The 21,028-nt window shown below is 36.9% G+C and overlaps 1 long non-coding RNA gene and 1 pseudogene across 1 annotated transcript in view; both read left to right on the plus strand.

Moving 5' to 3' along the window:
- The window catches only part of LOC120614528 (uncharacterized), a 537,687-nt gene that overhangs the window by 421,397 nt on the left and 95,262 nt on the right, over positions 1–21,028 (plus strand). The gene's annotated exons all lie outside the window — the stretch shown is intronic.
- Positions 9,963–10,081, plus strand: LOC120616726 (uncharacterized; annotated as a pseudogene).

Raw genomic sequence — 21,028 nt, forward strand, 5'->3', positions numbered from 1 at the left:
GTGTGTGTGTGTGTGTGTGTGCGCGCGCGCGCACGCGCACGCGGGCACGCAGGTGTGAGCGAGAGAAAGGAAACTGTATATAGAATATTTGCTTCTTTGTTTCTAAGAAAGATAGACTCCAATTGCTATCCTCTTGCAGTAAGTGTTACCATGTCACCCAAACTAATACAACAGATTTCAAATGAGTGTTTTTATAAATATTTAAATAAACACTGTGATAATTGCATTTTCTCTGCTTGGTTTTCTTCCAACTTTTGCTTCAAATCAGCTCGGGAAAACATATTGTATATTTGTGTGACTTAAATTTTGGATAGGTGTGTGGAACATCTGGAGAACTCTGATAGAGATCATTTGGGGGTCAAGATTAGAAAATTCTCATGCTGGTTACAATAGAAAAGGATGTTATTTCAAAGATTCAATGTCACAGACTCCAGTTGTTGATGAATCCAGGCAAATACTTAGTCAAGGTCTCCCCAAGGCCATCCAATCTCTTGTCTCTATCCTCTTCAAATAGCTTCTTTGTTCTCCATTCTGACCAGACTGTACAGTTCCCAAGGGAAGAAAGAAGAAAAGTGAATGAGAGAAGACAAAGATAAAGGCAAATGTGATGTGTATCAGCATAAGCATGTATATTGTATGTACATTTATAAAAATTAATATGGATATATTCATTCACTGTGGCTTGTTTTAAAATATTCCAGCTGTAACAACAACAACAAAAGCATATGTGAACTCAGGCTAGGTAGAAGGCACTGAGATTTCCCTCACTAAGACTTAATCCACCCTAAATTTCTATTTTTTTCTTGCAATGTCTCTATATACAGGGGTTGAGTATCTTCCTCTGTAAAGATAGAAGTCTACACATTGGCCCTATTGTCCAGGCTTTGTTTCATTCACCTGTTCCGATCTTCTATAATTTGCATATGGATATGGACTTTATTTCTACATCCTTCTGCTCCTGCTACTGTAAGTCTTTCTTCCTGTTGCTTCCAGGGCCAACCTCTCTAGCTGCACTTTTTAAAAATTGTTCGCCCCAATTCTTTAAGTCTTGTATCACTGTGAACATACATAGTGATCATCTAATGGTACATCACCTAGAAAGTCTACCCTTAAAGACTTCCAATGATGCTCCTAGGAAGACAGAACCTACCTCAAGCTTTTGTGATTAAAATGGATCATCTCTGCTCTAAATCTTCTTCCTTCATGTCTAAATCCCCTCTAGGTGCTTTGCTTTAACTACACATCAATAATGTGAGCTTTCTGAATTCATTCTCCTAGAAGTAGACAGGCCAAATGTGTTAGTTTCCTATTGATGCTGTAATAAAATGCAAACCTAGTGGCTTAAAACAACATAAGTTTACTTTTTGCAGTTCTGGGATTCAGAAATCTAACTCACGTATTACTGGGCTAAAACCAGGGTGATTGTAAGGCTTCACTTCTTTCTGGAGACTCTGGGGGGGCACGTCTGTTTCCGGCTCTTTTCAGCTTCTAGAATTGCCTACATTCCTTGGCTCATCTCTCTCTTCTGTCTTCAAAGCCAGCAATAGACAATTTCTCACATCTCATCACTTGGATACTAACTTTTCTGCTTTGATCTTCCCTTATGATTACATTGAATATCACACATAATCCAGGATAATCTCCTAATTTTAAAAACAGGTAATTAGCAACCTTAATTCCATCTGCAACCTTAATTCCCCTCACTTGCCATGTAATGTAACATAGTCACAGATTCTAGAGATGTGAGCTTCTTTGGGAGGCCATTTTTCTGCCTACCACACCAGCTAAATCAGAAATTTTAAATTGTATCCTTTTACTGAACACATTATTTAGTTTACAAAAGCAGAAACTATGCGAGTATAGAATTATATGTCAAATGAACTTGCTTATTGATTTCGGAATCATCCTACTCATATGATCAACATGGCTGTATGTTTCTAAACATCCCAAATACCCTTCGGTCTTTTCTCTACCAGTCTGTGTGATTTGTTTGGCTCTAATATGTTGTGAGATTTCCTTGACACCTCACTCCTACTCCAATCCATTAGTTATAGATACCTCTATCCTCAATGTCCTCTACTTAGTATCCAGGACTCATTTACATATTTCTTTTTGCCCAACAGGAACTATTAATAGATTTTTTAATTTTTCTGTGATGTTGGCATTTTGCTAGTTTGTTGTTGTATGTTTGCCCTCCTTACTAACAAAGGACAAAGTACAAGCTGTGCCTCTGCAGCTTCTCTTAGTCTCTAATGCAGTGTTGTTCATTTTTGCCTAATGCTTTTATCAAACTCATGTCGCACACACAAAGATTTGCATACAAAAGAAGTCCTTCAGAGGACTTTCATAAATTAGTCTAATAATACATAATCCTTGGTCAGTTACTTTGTTCTCATTATTTTTTCCATCCTTTGTAAGTGAAGCCTTTAATAGAAGCCATTCTTGATCAAATTTTTGATTTTGTAGCATGGCACCCACAAATTACCAAGGTTTATCAAGGGCTTGCTGTGCTGTGCCTGATGCTGTGCTAAGGATCTACGTATAGTTTTTCATGGTCACGAGAAATGTCTAAATTAAATATTATTCCTACTCTGTAATTTTTGGTCAGGTAAATTGAGTCACAGAGAGTTTAGGTAATTTATGTATGATCGCACAACTAGCAAAGGGCAGAACTGGCTTGATATCAGCTCTCTCTCACAAACCCCGAAGTCTTTAGCATGAAGCTCTAGGTCCTGATCCTCTAGGGTATTCACTGTAGTTGCTCAACCAGCTTCCTCAGGAACCATGTCAAATCAAACCTGTTAGATCACAGACTGCCTTTCCAATTCAAGAAGCATTTATTGAATGTATGCTATATTCTGTGCATCATTTACCTATGATTCTGCAAGGTTTATGCCAACTGCCTTTGAGCATTATGCACTTTCTTTGGAAGAGGCTATGTCTCAAATATAGAAATGTTTAATGTCAAGGACATTCTTAAAGTTGCTATTGATGCAAAAGCTTTCTGAATGCACTATATAGATGTTGATAAAAAGAAAATAAACTTGATTTGAATAAAAGAAAATCAGCACTGGTTCTTTTGCCCATTCTTCTCGGAAAGCAGCCGTACTTAACGCCGAGTGAAATGTCCCGGGAATGTTTGCATAGAGAGAAAGTAATGCAGTAGAAGCTACTTGGCTCCTTGGTAATGAAAACCCAAGATGTTGACACTTATCTTGAAAGACTGTTAATTTTTTTCTGTCCCTCCCATATGTGTGATCATATAGCGCTTATGTTCTGGAGATGCCATTTCTCAAGAGACAGCATTGCCTGGCTTTCAGGGGATCGTAGCATATTAACTAAGACCGCTGGCTTCTGGTCATGCCTCTTTAGAAAGACAGCAAAAGGCAAATGGTGCATGCAAACTAGTGAAGCTCTAAGCATAGTACTCCTGTTACCAGCTGGGAAGGCAGGCAGAGTTACCTGACTATGGCCCAGGACTTGCCTTTCTGTTTTGGCCTTAAGGGATCTTGCAGGGGCCAGTCAGACTCCAAAGGCTGAGCAACATTTGCCTGTGTGCACTTTTAGGAAAATTCCAAGAATTACTTTTCACTTGTGAGCTCTGTTAATTCCATCCTCTGACTCGCCTCTCTTCATACCTAACAGCATCCTCCAGAAGCTATAAAAATCTCTAGAGGTCCTTGAAGTAATGAGAAAGCTGATGTTTTTTTTTTCCCCCTCTCTAATAATTATACTTTGATTTCTCCATAACAGTCTTTAGTTTGCTGCCAGTTGTCAGCACGGCTTTTTGCAGCTTTAACCTCGGGTGCTGCATCCTGCCCTCTTGCCTGCAAACTCTTCCTCAGCGGGCCACATCTTTGCCATTCCTCTCTATGTGAATTTTTCCACTAGGTGGAGCTGTAACAATTTAGCTCGCAGATCACAGTGTGAGACAGATTAAATTCACTGACCACTGCTCAGTACTCTGGGGAAGCATATTGCTATGGCCCAGAATTGCAAATCAAGTGCAGAGTCAGAAAACAGAACAACAAATCCCATAACAGAAAGACAATTGGAGATTACAAATTCCATGGGACAAATGCACGTCGATTTCACAAGTGAGCCCGGTGTTAGGTGTCCTGAATCGCTTGTCTAATTCCTGGGTTCTGGACCCAACTTTGTCACTCAGTCTGTGGGCTTTATCTCTCTGAAACTCCCTCATGTTCATATCTGTAAAACGAAGGGGTTAGAGCAGATGACTCTGAGTAGGTCTCTTCCAACTGTAACTCTGGATTTTACTATAAAATTGTAATCAAATTGTAGCAATTTTATAAAAACAAGGGAAGGTGTGAATTTAAATGTCTGTTCTTCAAGTCTTGCTTCTGCTTTAAAATCTACATCTACACCCAGTTGTAAAATAAACATTTCAATGATTTTTCTCACATTTATTTAATTTTCAAAAAATAGGACAAAGTAGATTTCCAACTTTAAATAGGAGATGTTGATTTTGTAAGTTTAAAGGCTAAAAGGTGACTTCTTGGGAGAAATACACTCCCCAACCATACTCTTCAGAATAAGGCTTGCCCAGCAAATTTAATTTGTTTAGTTCATTATTTATGTAGGACTTCGCACTGACATCCTTCTTTTTTCTACCGTGGTGAGTTAAGAACAATAGATTGCAGATCTGACACAAAGAGGTTGCTTCTCACTGAGAAATGTGAATAAATATTCCCTATTTGCAGGTCCTTTGAGATTTATATTTCATGTGTGCGCCTCAGTTTTACATCCTTATATTTTTATATTCTTAGAATATCCAGTTTTCTTTGAAGAAAGATTTCCTTAAAACCAAAATGGATACATCTTTTGGCAGAAGATATTAGAAACCAACACCTGCCTTCCTCTCCTGTCTAAAATCTGTTTCTCTCCCCAGCCCATGACAGTGAAAACTGATCATTTCAATCTGTTCTTTGTAAAACATTAATTGGATACGTAGAAGCACAGAAAACCTAACAGGTACTTTTTTTTTTAAAGATGGAAAGGGCATCAGAGATCATTCAGTTAAACCCTTTTTATTATGCCAATGAGGAATTGAAGACCCAAAGGTTAAGTGGCTTACCCAGAGTTATTCAGTGATTGAGTAAAAATGTTGTTTTAGAAAGAAACTCAGATTGAATAAAGGGAGGGCTAAACCTATTGTTTATTTTTTCTACCTATATAACCCCAATATTTTCACCCAAGCGTAACTTTTGGTCTACAAGCTGGGATCATATATGCTGCGGTTAGCATGTAGAAATAATACAGAGCAATTTGTGGGGTATGTCTAGTAGTAGCATAAATGAACTATAACCCAAAAATTGGAGTAGGGCAGAAAGTTCCCAAATGTGTTCTGTGACAACTAGTCCAACAAAGTGACCCACCAAAAAAGGGTTCCGTGTCAAGTAAGTTCACATAGAATCTCTCCTTGAACAGCCTTTAACCAGGCTTCTCTGAACTCATTGCTGACTAAGCCTTGACCTTGCCCTCCCTTCTATCTCCCAGGCCTATCTTCATCCTGCCTAGCCGGAATTCTGCTAGGAATTCTGCTAAGCCAGTTTAGTGATAATTTCCAACCCTTAATATGTGATCTCGTTGGCCTTACTTCAGGAAGAATCCCATTAAGTCATTTTAGCTAGAATCCCCCATCCGCTTAGTATTTTTCCATCCACTGATGCCCCTCTCTCTCCTCATTGGCTATAAATTCCCAGCTGTCTTTCCTGTACTCAGATTTGAATACAATCTCCCCCGACTCTTATTACAAAGCCCCCATTGTAAAAGTCTTGAGTAGAATCTTCCTTACCACTACAACAATCAGGATAAGTTTCTGTCTAACAAAATACAACAAAATGCTACATATTATTCTTTCTAGGGGATCCATTGTATATGTAGCACATTTATGTCTCTGAGAAGTTCTACAGTAGAGAAAACTGTTTACCACTGTTGAAATCATTATTGCTAAATGACTTGGACTTTTTTCCTTGAAGACTTATGTATTAACATCCATGTGATTTCATCCCCACATAATTTATTTTGTGATCAGAGCCAGCCTCTGTGTCATTATCAGTAGCCTCTTATTTTCCAAGTCTGCATACCTCTGAGTGAATCAGTGGAGAATATGGACAGGGAGATGGGGGTGGATGGTCAGGATGTTCATCTCTACTAGTGAGGAAGTCCAGTGCCCCGAGCTGCTTAAGCATGTTCGTGCTTAAGCCTGCTTCAGAGCACAAAATAAACATGTAACTAGGGATCCATGTATGTAAACGGAAAAGAGAAATTTTAACTTTTGTACTTTATATTTATAATTTCTTAAGTTTTGCATTCCTCTCTAACATACCTGTATGTATTTTCACACAAAATTGTATTTCCTTGAAAAAATTTGGAGAAAATATACAATTCGTAGAAATATACCATGTTTATCCAGCGATCGTTTATATTTTCTGGCATATAGACCTTCATATTTTTGAGGAACTACAAAGCACACTCTGGCGAGAGAACAGATTTAGTTAGAAATCTGTGCTGTGACTTCCCGCTGTGCTTCCTCTTAGTTGTATGATCTTGGTCTCAACACCTGCTTTATCGGAGGCCCCACAACTACAGCCAAATGGGGACAATCAGAGCTGCTCTGTCTACCACACAATGTCTTTATAATCCCAGAGGTGGTAGCATATGGGAAAATTGTGCCCAGTGCTTCACAAACATAAGGCTGTGTGGTTATTGTGTCGGATAGATGACAGAACTGGGGTCTCCTTCTTTTCCAAATTTACTTTCAAAAAGAGACTTTACCTGTGATGTTTGGGCAGAATTATGAGTAGTAGAGTATTGCGATTAGAAAGAGTACTCCCTTGTTATATTGAATCAAATAAAATATATATAACAGACCTGATCCACTAAATTAGAAGAGCTACTATGAGTTGTATAAAAACACTATATAGCTATCTGCAGAGATGTCCTCTAGATATATTCTCAAAAATACCTTAAATATTGCATTAAAATATCATAGGATTAAGTGTTTTCTTTCCATTGAAGTTGGTAATGCTTTCACCGGTGTTCTTTCTAGCTCTCTGAGGAACGAGAACAGTCCCTACTGATTCTGAGGAAGAGAAAACCTGTTATCTAACATCCTACATAGGCAGGGGTGGAAATGGGTGGGTATCAGATTTTCTTAATATATTCTTATGGATATGTCAAAGGATGACAGCATGTGAAGGGAAAGAGCTAACATGGAAGCATGGGAATCAGGATATGGGGATGTTTGAATTCAATCAACTTATTTTTTATTAAGTGCTTTTGGACTAGGAAAAAAGTCCAAGTCACTAGATACACAATAAGCAACATAGCATATGGAGGCCCCGTCCTTATGGAGTTTCCTTCAGGCAGTAGAAGAGGAGAAACTCTGATTAGCTGCAGTGAACTTAATCCAAGAATGGGAGGATAGGATTATTTGAGATGGGTCAGGATGTGGAAGAAGAATGCTTTGGATACAATTACTTAGGATTTATCCCAAAGTGTGACAGCACAGCTGCTCTGGGCAAAAGACCCAAATTCTGTCTGGGTATAAATTTCCCTACATTTTAAAGTAATTCCAGAGCATGCTGGAAAGAACCCTGAAGGAAGAAATGGAATCGAGACTCAGATTTGCTCCTGATGAGGTTCTGCTAAGGACAAGTCCCCAGAATTTAGTACTTTCATCAAAGATTGAACTAGACATTTTCCAAGCCCTCATTCATATCGTATATTCCAAGATTTGATGATTCTAGTGACTATTATAGTTATTCCTGACATTTCACTCAAATTAAATGTTTACATCTTTCTCCACTAGAAATCATGAAAAATGACTGACTATTAAAATTTATTGATTGGCACTTAGGATTGAAATAGCAGGAGATTTGTCTTAGGGGAATAATAAAGTTTTTATTATGATTATTTGTTAATATAATATCCCTCCATCCTAAACAGGATACCCATCTGCTATTTCCACACAGGTTTCATATCATGCATTGAGGTTAACACTATGTAATAGATTACATGTTTCAACTAATTGAGCAGTGTCGAACAATTGCTTAATAGAGCCAGGAGGTCTGCTTTGACATTGTCTTTCCCTGCACAGGAACAGCATTTGAATTTTTCTTCTCTTCATCTACACAAGTGACTCAGCTTGCTCGGGGGCGGGAGTAAGACAAAACAAACAAACAAACATGCAGGAAAAAAAAACAACCCACAATGTTTTCTTAGGCTAAAATAATGAATGGCTTGTGTACTGCTTACTGTAATTATTATATTGATATTCTACACTGAATTTGTCGAGCACCCTTAATTAAAGGTGAGGCAGGGAGGTATAGAGTTTGATCTATTACTGCAGAGAAGTAAATGATATCTTTTAAAGAAAGCCAGGTAATGCTGGGTGGAGGGGAGATTTGAGGCTACCTGGAAATGCATAGTATTATTGACAACTAAGAAAGGCAAGCTCCTTAGTGTTGCACATGGGTTTACAATGTATGATGATTAATAGGCACACCACCAGCAAAGTAATCTTTAACCCATAGATCTCCAAGTAACTTAAACACATTGATTTATTAAGTGTGGCCTCTGCAACAGTAGTCTTCAAATTTAAATCGTTTAACCTCCCAGTTCAATATTATTGTTGTTATCTGCTGCTATATCTACATGACATTAAAACAAGAAGCCAAGGAAGCCAATTCATTAAAAAATAAAAATAATAGTAAGTCAAAGTTGTTAATTGCATTGTGTCAGATTAGTTAATTGGTACTGTGTCCATCAAACAATGGATTTACTGGCTTAATTATTATTTGTTTCTCAGCTGATTGATTTGGCTTGATGCAGAATCTGCATGTAAGGGTCTCATCTTTTTTTAAAAATTTTTTTGTAAATTTTGGAACTAGGGCAGACTTTTTCCTTTTTAATATCTATGTTTTACAATAATTAATAAAAATGGCCTTTTATACATCTTAGGTTGATAATGATTAGTGCTGAAAGGGTTGAGTTTTATAATACAGTAGTTAAAATTCTAGACCTAATTTAAGATCTCAGAAGTCTAAATGATGAAAGAGATAATACTTCTTAAACCTGCCTACTTTTTAAAAAATTTTACTGAGTTTTACATTTGAATAAAGCAAGTAAAACTTTCTATCTCTCATCATTGAGTTTTCAGAAGGTGCTACGATTTCCCAAAAGATCTAAGAAACTTCTCTTATCGTGTTGTAGTGAAAATCGTTGCATAAAAATTAAGAAAATATCATACTTATTTTTTCAGTCGCCAATATTCTTTCTAAGTATATATACACATAATTTCAAAGTGTGCATGAAATATTAATAGAATGAAAAAATATGTGGCAACTCAACTTCAACTAGGTAGAAGGATATCCTCTAGAAAGAATTTATTTTTAATTAAGAAAAAACAAAAATAACACATTTTGGGCTTCTGACGAGGCTCTAGGAGCCCCAGGATGAAATTTTTTGCATTAATTTAATATGAATATAACTAATATTTAGTGAGGGTCTTTGATATTTCCATTACCAAACATCCTCATAACTGAAGCTATGAACATATACCCATGCATGAGCTGACAGCATTCAAAGGTTGATCTTACTAAAACTTGCTTAATAGAACTAAAAAGGTTCTCAAGGGGGAATGCAATTGAACATCTCTCTTTTTAGATCAGGAAACTGAAGTCCATAGAAGTTGTGATTTGGGGTTCTGGTTGTACTCAGAAAGTCAGCTGTTGGTTATTTAAAACCCTCCTACATCCATCAATGATCTGAAGTGCTTTACTGTAGTAGAAGTATAACCAAAAGTACAGATAAATAATCATAAATAATAGTGATGCTGATGATAATAGTCATGTTGACAATGATGATAATAATAATGTACATTTATGGATAACCTTCTGTACGCAATATAGGATAGTGGTTAAAAAATCTAAGTCCTAGTCTACGGCCATGCCACTCTGAACAAGTCCGATCCCGTCTGATCTTGGAAGCTAAGCAGGGTTAGGCCTGGTTAGTACTTGGATGAGAGACCACCTAGGAAGACTAGGTGCTGTAGGCGTAAAAAATAAGAGATTGTAAGATGACAAGGTCCTTGCAATCTATGAGCTCAACCAAGGGTGCCTCGCTTAAAAAAAAATAATAATAATAATTCCTAAAGACTTAGTTCAAATCACAGTGTTTATCATGACCTAGGCAAGCTATTTTACCTGTAAAGGGGGTCTAGAAAAAGTGCATGCATCATTTGAAGTCCAAGAAGATTGCATAATGTAAAAATCTGGCAGAGTGTCTTTTACGTGGAACACTCGAGTATTAACAATTATCAGTGCCTGAACAAAGTGATTATTTTTATTCTCATTTTACAGTTAAGGAAACTAAGTCTTAAAGACTATAGACTCTCTAAAGGAAATAGCTAACAATTGATAGTATGATTATTATCCCAAACACTAAAAGATATCAATTATAGAGATTCTTATAACTGTATTCTTGACATCTTAAATTATCAATGCTTTGGTGAAAGGACATTTCTTGGGAAACATAGTGAGGGGTGGGTGAAAAATGCACAGATTAATCCAAGGTTCCAATTCTTCTAAACCTTTGGACTGTTTCCTTTGCATTACTATGTAGGTCAAAGCTCAGTCCATGTTTTAGTCTACCAGCTAGGGAAACTGAGAACTATGGCCACATGTTCATATTAACACCTCAAATTCAGAAATCTCTGATATATTACAGTTATTAATGAATTCAAACAAATCCAATATTATATTCTTTCTGCCCTAACCTATATCACATTCATTTTTATGTATGTCTATATCAATATAGATATATAATGTCATATGTTTCAAAATATTGAAATTCATTTTATGTATACACTAACTCTTTTTGTGTAGGTCTTTTTAATATTTTCTTTGAATTAATCTGGAATCTGTTTCTAAGCAAGGGTCTGAAATAAAACTTGAGTATACTGGCATTGGATGTTAAAAGAATTATCCTTCCCTTGAAAGAGCACTGTCTTAAATTATGTCGTTATAGGTATTCAAGCAAAGTACATTATCTCTTCAGATAGGGGATGCAGGGGAGCTGCATCTGCCACTAAGGGAAGTTCAATGAAATTTCGAGAGTCAAGGTACTTATATTCATCTACATCTACACAAGTATTTCCATTTCAAACCTCAAGGCCCCATCCTCTTCCAAACAGTGGCCTAGATTTCATATGAGACTGGTGGGTTTATGAATTCAATTGGTTCTCCAACCTGCACAATCAAAAGCTGGCTCTATGTTTTTATATCGATTAGACCTACAGCTGGAAAAGGGAAGACTTTTTTTAGGAAGATCATAGTTCTATGGTTTTCTGATCATATCAAGCTGAAAATTAGAAGTGCTGATCTTCACATTTTCTTCCTTAATGCTTTTTGGTACAATCAGAATCAGCCATGCTATCTTACAATGCTTGAGTGCCCCACAGCCTACGTAATATTGCATTGCAGAAGCTACTTGATTTGCTTTATTTAAGGCATCAAAGGTAATAATTTAAATAGTTATTTGATACTGAATGCTTCAAAGCATCAACTATCCTATTTCTGCTCTATAATATCATAGGTACTTCCTTCAACCCTAACCACTAAAGATTAATTATCTTCATCACCATCTTCGAAGGTCTCTTTTTTAAAATTACTTTTGGTAACAAATATTGTATTTGAGATTGATCAGAACAAAATCAAAAACCCCTCTAGGTATTCCTCAAGGGATGAATGGGATATAATCCAGGAAATTAGGTGCTTATAGAACCATTGGCAAGACTGGAGAGGCTGAGGTCAGGGAAACTGCTAATATCTCACATTTGCTACTAAATTTCATTTTCATTTTTTATTCAGAGGCTCAAGAAATTGCAAAAGCCAAAGGAATAATCACTATAGCTTGCAGCCTAGAATTGGGTGATTTGCTAAGATGTCCCTGCAAATTTTCATAACATTTTCATATCCACCTGCTTATTGTTGCTGGAGTAGCAGTAATATCACTTCTGTCTGCCTTGTACCTTTCAATCTAATTTGTATGACTTTTATTGGTAGAAGATAAGCTAGACACCTGCTGGCAGAATATTTCCATATGGGTTATATGTGGGGGTTAGTTACATATCGCATGTAGTTTTTAACTCTTAATACACTGCTTGCAACTAATAAAACACACTAATTACTAACTGCTAATTAGTTGCTACAGTCCTAACTTCCTTCAGGCTAAGAATTATTCTTGTCTGATTTATCATTCTAATGTGATGCAATACTCTTTAATTTCTGAAGACACAGAGAGTCCTTTAAAACTGATTTGCTAAAGATACAATCATGGAATAACTGCTACTTTATACATATAATCACATTTAATTCCTCACAACAATACTATGAGGGAGATACTTCAAGTGCCTCTGTTTGAAAAGTCGATAAATTGTGGACCATTTGATGTGAGTAGCTGGCATGAACTCACAGAGTACAACTGTAGACTGAACTCTCAACTGCTTCATGTTACTTCTCTGAGTACAGATAGGATTACATATCCAGATTCCTATCATTAATCCCGTTTTCAGCGGCAACCTAGAATAACTCTCTTTCTTCCCTCTATTCACCTCCCTCCTGCCCTCCCCCCACACATCTCTATCTCTATTTCTCTCTCTTTCTCTCTCTAGGTCTCTCCTAAAGAATCTTTCCCTAGTCTCATCCTTAACTTTGTAAAGATTTCCCACCTTTCCTCTGGAAATCCAATTATGTTTTCTCCCTCTCAGCCATTTTTCAATTTTTATTAGATCCCTTGGCCATTCTTCTCCTAGCCAAACATTTCTATTTTCATTGTCCTCAAACACAACACTTTACCATACAAAATGGCAGAAATTGACACAAATAATTAATAACTCTTTATCACATAGGATAAAATGTTCTTTTATGGAATTTATTTGCACATTATAAAGAAATAGTTGAGAGTTGCAAGTTAGTCATATCTGTTCATAAGACAGGATATGAACTTAAAAGTAACAAAATATGATTTTTAAACTGTACTTTATAACTCAGTCTTGCCAATTAATTTAGACTGACTTTTTCCTAATTAATATAAATTAATCAAGTCATACTTAACTCTCCCCATACATGCATGCACACACCACACACACACGCGTACACACACATACACAAACAGATTTTGTGCAGATATAATTGCAGTAGTTCTCCATGTTTTAATCTTTTCCTCTGGAAATATTGCTCCATTCATCCATCTAAAATATAGCAACTTTATGACATCATCTCCTTTATGCACTGTTGATTGCATTCAGTGAATTAACTGGAGAAATTCATCAACAATAAAGAAAATGGTGCCCAATTACTTGCTCAAAAATTGCTTGCTATATTTTTTTCTTCTCTAGCTACCCCTTGAAAGTTTTCCTAGAGGATATAGCTCAAATTAGTCGGCTCCAAAGGGTTAACATAAGCACCATCAAGCCACTCCTTTACCTGGCAAATTATATCACTCTTCAGCATATGTCACTTGCACAACTTTTCAACTCTTTCTTTCCTAAGGTAATAGGCCCAGAAGCTGGATGCTGCTGCACTTCGGCACCTGTCATTTTGACATTTCATGCTTTCTTTAGAAAAGAGAAGTTGATAGAATGTGAGAAAAGTGGAACTTTGACAGGTTGTCAGAATATCTTGCAGCACAAACCAACCTGCCAGCCAGCCTGTTTTCTGGTATATTTCAAAGTCTCCCAGCAAATGAACTGCAGTTACTGAATGAAAAACTTCTTAAGTAGGAAGATTCCTTACTTTTTACAATATTGAAATTAAATAATTTTTACCGGAAATTGATTTAAATTTTAGGTGGCTTACTTACAGTTGCGTATCAAGTATAACTTGGATAAGTCTAACATGATAAAAGTATCTTAACTGTTTCTTTTATTTAAATTTAATACTCTTTGGACATATAGATGGGCATCTATATGTCCAAAACAGTTGAGAAAAGGACCTTGAATTTGCAGCCACCAAGCAGTATCTTGTTCAAAATTGGAAGATTCTGGCATACAGTCACCAGCCAGGAAGCAGGGAAAAATAGGTCAGGAACTATGACTTTAAAACTACTACGAGCACATGGAATGAGAATGTAGGTTATCTTTGATAAGCTACAAGAAATGGTCATGCAAATAAACGCCGTGTAGAAAATATGTTGGTGAGGACCCAGTTTCCTACCAATTCCACTTCAATGGTGACTGTTTCCAGCTGGCCAGACTACCCCAGAAAAAAAACAAAACAAATAGTACAACATGGTAGAGTCAAGTTATTGATGGGGAAATTAGTTTATTTTATCTGAACTCGATATCAAAAGTAGTAAAAACGAAAGAAAATGTTATGTAACTCTCCTAGGATTCCTGGTATCTTTTTTTTTTCCAGAGATAAGTCTGACTCTCCTGACATCACCTTTTTCAGATTCCCTACCCCATCACAAGGTGCTCACTAAAAATCTATACGTAGTTCGTTCTAATAAGATTTACGTCTTTCTATATATTCCTTTGAAACCAGTTTTAAAAAGAAAGGTATTCGGTTTTTGTTTAATTGAGCTTTTATGGCAACTCAGGAATAAATGCCAACAGTTAATGGTCACATAAATTCCACAATAAACTTTAATCTGTGGCTATTTTTTAAATAACACACATTGTTAAAATCATTGCATTAAAAAAAAAAATCATTGCATTATTTTTAATACAGTCTCCACCTGTGTTCCCCTGTGTTATAATCCCTTTTTTCTATCTGACATAAGATTTAAGGGCTATAATAGCCTACCCCTTCTACATTGGCTTCTAAGAGAATTTTTCTAAAACACAAGTGCTATTGTCTAAATGGCCCTGTTTTATACTGTGTGACTTCTCTATCACATTGTTTATAAAAGGGGATGATCACTAGCAAAAGCTAGCCCCAGTCCCCCTGGGTACAAAAAAGAAAAAAAAAAAAAGTAGCTTCAGCAAATTTCCTCTAGAGATTTACCAAGTGGAGGCAGAGCCTTGATCAGTCAGAAAGTCTTGAATTTGAGTTGGGGCTTGCCAGGCAAACCAGTTCATACTTGGCAAAAGTGATAAAGGTACCCTTTGTTCTGTCAATTAAGTGACTTGGAGAGCACCAGAAGAGGGTGGCTGGTTGCTGATGGAGCCAACCAAGTGATTAGAAGATTGAGATTTTCAGCCCCACCCCCTGACCTTCAGATTGGGGATTGGGGCTGGAAGTTGAATCAGTCTCCATTGGTCAACGATTTAATAAATTATGCCTGTGTAATGAAGCCTCCATAAAAAACCCAAAAGGACAGGGTTCCCAGAGCTTCTGGGTTGGTGAACATGCGGAAGTACTGGAAGAGTGAGCAGCCTGGAGAAGGCGTGGAAGCCCAATACTTTGTCCCCATACTTTGCTCCTTGCATCTCTTCCAGCTGGCTCTTCCTGAGTTAGTTCCTCCTGTAATAAACTGATAACCTAGTAAGTAAAAATATTTCTCAGAGTTCTGTGAGTTACTCTAGCAAATTAGTAAAACCCGAGGAGCAAGTCGTGGGAATCTCTGGTTTATAGCCAGGTGGTCAGGAGCACAGGTAACAACCTGGGCTTGCGACTGGTGTCTGAATCTGGAAGGAGAGTTTGCGGGGGACAGTCTTGTAGGACTGAATTCTGATGCTGTCCCTGGGTAGGTTGTATCAGAATTTAATTGATTTCTTGGACACCAGCAGGGTGTCTGCGAATTGTCTGTTTCCCACACATGTTGGAAATTTTCGTCCCAAAACACCCCAAAAGAATGCTTAATATGCTGGTTTGCATTCACATGTTCCTCATAAAATTTCACTTAAATTGTAGTAAAAATATATCATGTTTTCTAAATTCTCCGTGATTCTTTAATAAAGGATAATCTTTCTCAGTGACATATCTTTCATCTATGTTCCATTATTATACAAAGTGTGTTTGTTTCTATTTCTCTATTTGGCTGAGGAGGGAGCAGAGTTGAGAAGTGATTGTATACTGTTTTTGAACATCCTACCCAAAAGAGGTTCTATTTTTTTTTTAATAAACAAAATTCTTAAGTGATCCTTTGTTATATAAAGAGAGATCTACCAAGTACAATTTTGTCTCACATAACTATGGTCTTCAAATCAATTGTAACCTCCTCAAACCTTCCAGATGCTTTTACTCTGTATTGTAATTATTGCATCTGTCTCCCTACTCAACCTGGAACTTCTTGAGTGCTAGTTCTACATCTATATACTTCATTATTATTATTATTTTTAATCCCTTGATGCAATGTTTGGACCATCATGGTAGGCACCCAATAAAATCTAATAGAATGAATGAATTGCGTGTTGGTCTGAAAGACTGATTCTGTTCTTGTGGAGCTCTTCATTGCTCACTCAAGGGGATGCTGAGATATTTCTGGATATTGGCTCCTCTTCTTTCAAATCATTTTGCATAGAACCCTGATTTTACTTTTTCATTATTATCAGTTCATCTCTTCTCTTCCCTTCATCATGTCTGTCAGTTTTATCTAGATTCCATAGAGCAGGAAGAACTTGTTCTCTCAGGATTGATATTTCTCCAAGTCTTTTTACCTCATACTTGAACTTCCTCTTTTGGAACTTAAAAGTGAAAAAAACAAAAACAAAAAACGACTCCTCACTTCTTTGGTTTCACCGTCTGGTAGTGGAATCTACTTGGCTAGTTTCTTAGAGAGATGAACATCTCACTAGGTAACAAGGAGCAGAGTACAAGGGAGGTAGGGAGCTGAAGAATAATAATATGTATGTATAAAACTAATATATCAGTATCGAATAAATAGATTTTTAAAATATTTAGCAATAAGAATATATGATATACTGTTAAAAGCTTTACATATACAGTATCTTAAAACAACATTCATTAGTTATTATTGACAACTAAGTGACCAAGGCCTCAGTGTTGGCTCGCTGACTGAAACGTACCGAATGCAATGGAGAGTCTGGTGATCTGCAAAAGAAAAAAAGTAAAAGGTACAGCAGTCTAGTGACTGTGTCTGGGCTTTCTGTCCTTCATCTTCTCGTGGTGTCCTTTTCCACATCTTTCAGTACCTTCCACTTGGCTATCTTTAGGGCAGGGAGCCCTCAGTGGTGGAACTTCCCCTGACTGCAGACCTCCTGTAGGAAAGATCAAGCTACCTTTCACCTACAAAATGTGTTTGTTCCAGTCTGAGAGGGCTGGAGCTTCCGTGATGGAGACATCATTTAAAAAAGCACAGAGAAACTAGAATCATCTTTGGAGGGATTCATAGTAAATCACAATGGTTCCTTTTTGGTTAATAAAGCTTATTTCCCAAGGATCAGGCAAACTGCATGCTTTTGGCGCAGTAAAATGTTGGTAACTGAAATCATTCACCCTACCGCATTATGGAAGGAGGAAATTTAGGCCAAGGACACAGGGGTGGCCCCTACTCCTCTATAGTGCTCTGTAGCCTTTAATGTTCACACAGACTTTACTTTTCAAGGCATTATCTGAAAGACACACACGTTCTAAATGTGCAACACTCAATTTATCTACCTTGGAAGGACGAATGGTCGAATGAGCCCTGCTGAGATCTGAGCCTCTGCGTCCAGCGATTCAAAACGTTTGAACCAGCTGCTGAGCCCACTGAGCTAACTCTCCACCCTCCAACAGGACAGTCTCTCTGCAAAGGAGTTTAACTTCACCAGTCATTTCTCCTTTCATCCGTGTAATTTTCCAGAAACTAAACAGTAGTCAATAGAAAAAAATAAACATGTTGCCTCCTCTGAATTTTCTATGGATCAGAGTGCTATTAAAATCTGTGTACTATTTGTGGAAACATGACAGAGACCATGGAAGGAAGCCGAAGAATAACTGAAGGCCATTATTCAATTTATAGATGAGGGGCATAGGCTTGAGATGCTCATCTCTCCATGCTGAAATGCAAGACTTGTTTATTCTACCTCAAAAATGTACACAAATCTATCCACTTTTCTCCATTTCAACTGCCACCGGCATAGTGCAAGCCACAGGTGTTTCTGATGAATTAAACTTCCTTAACAGATTGCATCCTTCCTCTTTTTAAAACATTATGATGTTTTATATTCATTTAGAATAAGATCCAAATTATTTTGCATGGCATCCAAAGCCCTGTGTATGCTGGCCCTAGGCTATTTTTCTGACCTGATCTCTTGTTCCCTCCACCCATTATACCTGAGGCACCAACTCTTTCTTTCATTTCTTAGACCAAACAAACTCATCCCCACTGCAGGGCCCAGGCACTAGCTATTCCTTCTGCCTGGAAAACTCCTGTCCCAATATTAAATGGCAGGCTCTTTCTTCTCATCAATTTCCAGCTGAATTTTCACTTTTTCAAAGGACCCTTTCCTAACCATCCTACCTAATGCTGTCTCTTCCCCTTCTCCTGTTACTTTTATCACACAATCTTGTTTGTTTTATACTATCTGGATTTGTTATTATTTTTCACTTGTTTAACACTCGTATCACCCACTAAAAGGAAATATTCATATACAGAAGAACTCTACCTCTTGTCCACTGCTATATCCCTAGAGCACAGGACATTTCTTAGACCTGTAAGGTTCAGGATTTATTGAAAAGAAGAAGAAGAAGAAAAAAAGATGGAAGCAAGGAAGGAAAGATTCAGTCATTCTTTACCGTTTAAGTTCTGCTACATAAAACTATAATGTACTAAGTGATTTTTCATGATAAATTGTTTAGTGAACAAAAAAGTGTTAAAAAGCAATTTGTGTGGTAACAGTGCATTAGGTGTTTAGTTGTGTGCATCCATACAAACGTTTGTGTTTTGTAAAAAGGGTAGGAAATATGCTAAAGAAAATATACATCAACATTTGACCTCCATTTGGAGTGATTATTTTCTGTTCCTGCATTGTCTTAATTTTCAAGACAATAAACATATTACTTTTGTTGTAAGGAGATATTTTAAATCCACATGCCTTCTGCTTTACTCAAGACTCTTGGTTCTATGCACAGAAGCTCAACTCAGATTGGCTTAAGCAAATCAAAATGTTTACTAGTTTATGCAATTATTTTGCCAAAAAGTCCAAAGTGTCACAGGCCTTTCACCCATGTTAGATCTTTTATCTTGTATTTCAACAAAACTTTCTCCAAGAGATAGAGAACAGGACTATAAAAGCCTCCAGATTCACATTTTCTAATTGAAATTGAAATTAAATTTAGAAATGAGATGCAAAAACAACAACAACAACAACAACAACAACAAAACCTCTGCTTCAACAACAACACAAATCTATGGAAATGCCTCTGGTGGGGCAGACCTAGATTTCCATCTCTGAACAAATCATGGTATCATTGCCAGGGCCACGAGCATCCCTAGATGAGAATGAAAAAAAAAAAAAGAGAGAGAGAATCATCAAACCATTTACACCACCAATTTAAACTACTTCTGCAACTTTTAAGTCATCTTTTATAAGTAGGTTCTCTAGGGTTGGTTTTGCTTTTGGACACGAACTTGTAGCTGAGGCATAAGATACTCATATGTACTATAAGAAAGGAGGTACAGGAAATTGAAGTTAGAAAAATCAGTTCTGGGTTCTGGAGAGGAGATTTTCCATATTAACTTGGAGAACTCCCTGAAATCTCTGAAGGTCCTCCATGGATTCCCTGAGTGAGGTTTTATAGGGTCCAGAAACAACACTCCTCTCTTCTTTAGATCCATCTTTGAAATAGGCATACAATTCAGAGAGATAGTGATCATCATATCACCTTTACTATCGATAAGACTGACAGACTTATACCCTGGAGGATGTGACTGATAGGTGAGGTCATTTGGGCTTGATAATTCTCCCTAAATTAGATATACCCCTCCAACCCTTCATAGTTCTCAGTGGACAACCTAATCCCTGCTCCCCAGCATACCGGAGCCTGCTCTGTTGAGATTTCTTAGAGAGGAGAGAGCAAACCAGAATGCGTGTTCTATGCATCAGACATATCTAAAAAGAAAACTCAGAATGTGTCGAAAATTGCAGGACCAATTCCTGCTCCCATGCTACCAATCAGAAAAGTCGTTTCAAGTTTGAAGTGTATATGTGTATGGCAGATGTGAAATCAGAAATTTGACTTTAATGGCAGTGTGCCCAAAAATAAATAGAGGCTTGTTCTGAAGGTATTTTGAAGGGATTTTGCCTTTTTAATACCCTGGGTTTTAATTCTCATACTAGATTCTCCTATCATTGCTCTAGTTCTGATTAGTTTTTCCTCATACAATTTCGATGTGGCTTTTCCATCACATACTATAGTTCTTAAGAGCATCTACTGAATTTTGAATTGGAAACTAAAATTGAATTTCTGAAACGTTCAAAGCCAACTCCATTGGCACCCTTGTAGCTCCACATAATAAATTGAACACAGGAGCAATAGCCCTATTAAGCCAATGAAATCATTGATTTCTTCTATGTGTAATGGTCACATTTAAAGCTGAGATTTTCAATAGATATAACACTAAGTAATTCAGTGCCTTATCATATTAACAAGGAGCCTCTTAACCTTATGACCCTTAGTGGAAAATGTTTACTGAGAAATGGCTATGAGTATAAATATTTTCAAAACATGGTGGCAAAGTATTCTATACTAACAGTCAAAATTGAATCATTTGCTTGATCACACTGTCTGCCTTTCTTGCACAGCAGGTGTAAGAAACATTAACACAGAAACAATAAGGTAATCAAATGCTTTTTTTGTTGTTCTATTTATCTTTCTAATTCTAAGAAAGAAATATGATTAGAACATTTTGCTATTACCAGTGGTTCCCAAACACTGGTTCACAGTCCTGCTATATCAAAGACATTTGGAGTTTTCAAAATACAGATACTTAAATCCAAGGTCAATTGTATGGAATCAGAATATAGGGCCAGTCAAATTTTAGCAAGTCATCCAGATGATTTGGATGGGCAGACGCATTTGGAAATTATTAACATAAAATTGGACTCTAGGAAGAT

Source organism: Pteropus medius, unplaced genomic scaffold (genome assembly GCF_902729225.1).
Source record: "Pteropus medius unplaced genomic scaffold, Ma_sr-lr_union100, whole genome shotgun sequence".
Taxonomy (NCBI): Eukaryota; Metazoa; Chordata; class Mammalia; order Chiroptera; family Pteropodidae; genus Pteropus; species Pteropus medius.